Here is a 1,191-nt window from a genome sequence, read left to right on the forward strand (position 1 = left end):
TCTTTGAGAAAGCCAGCTGAGAGGGTACCTACACAGCCCTGCTGCCTTAAAAACAGCCTGGGTACCACCGGCTGGTGAGTTGGCACAGGGGGTGTAAGGGGTTGGGTGAGGGGGATGCCCAAACTGTCTGAGAGGGCATTTGCCCAAAGCTCATCTCGGTAAAGAGGAAGACAATGATCAACTGTATTAAACAACAACTGAAAAATAACTGGGGAGTTACCAGGAGACTTTTTTTTGGGGGGGTGGGGGCAGTCAGCTAACCAGACATAAAAGCAACACATGAGGATTAGTAGTGTGCAGAAGAGGGAGGGAGGGCAGCAGAAGGGCCAGCCTGACCCTGCTGACACAGCCGTCCTACTTGCACAAGGATATTTAGAAATTTCTAGGTATATATTAACATTTCATAACTGTAACGTCTCACCTTAACTGGCTATCACTGAACTATACACTTGGGATCAATATCTGCAGTGCAACAGATGATAATTATGTGTTGATAACAAAACAATAAACCACTTACACCATGACCAGTCACATGAACCGGGCAGCTTTCCTCTGCAATACCTATCTGACTGAACAGTGCTGCACTGGTGGGTCTCGCAACTGTCTCTGCAATGGGGACAGATGCGAGAAAATATGTTGGCATTTCTTACGATGTTCAAGCTAGTCCCTGCTGTTATGCAATTTTTGAGAATAGTGCTTCCTCCTTATGTTGCTAAAAAATTATGTCATTAAAATAATTTAGGCTCTACATCATGTAAAACTGAGATTTTCTCATTGGAAATATTCCCCATACGTAACCATCCTCTTCTTCCACCCCACCTTCCTCAACAGCTGTATACACAGCAGGCACATGTATGTACCAGAACAGTTCCTTGACATCTTGTGATGAAGCCTTTAAGCTTTACAAAGAGGCGAAGACAAGCTGCCCAAGCAATTGCCCAAGCAATTGGAGCAAAATGTACATAAAATGTGAGATGCTATACACACACACTTACTTTAAGGGGTTTCTAATAAGGTGCATGAAAAAATGCATTATTTTATTTGTTTTAATTCATCCTTGCCTATAGTAATTTTTCTTCATCATGTTTAAAAGACCTGACCGTTATTCCTTTCAACTGAGGCCTGGAAAGTAAAATACACACATTTCTGAAACAATGAAGAAATATTGGGGGGGGTGGGGTGGGGGGAGGG

The sequence above is a fragment of the Charadrius vociferus genome, unplaced genomic scaffold (assembly GCF_000708025.1).
Source record: "Charadrius vociferus isolate BGI_N301 unplaced genomic scaffold, ASM70802v2 scaffold15, whole genome shotgun sequence".
Lineage (NCBI taxonomy): Eukaryota > Metazoa > Chordata > Aves > Charadriiformes > Charadriidae > Charadrius > Charadrius vociferus.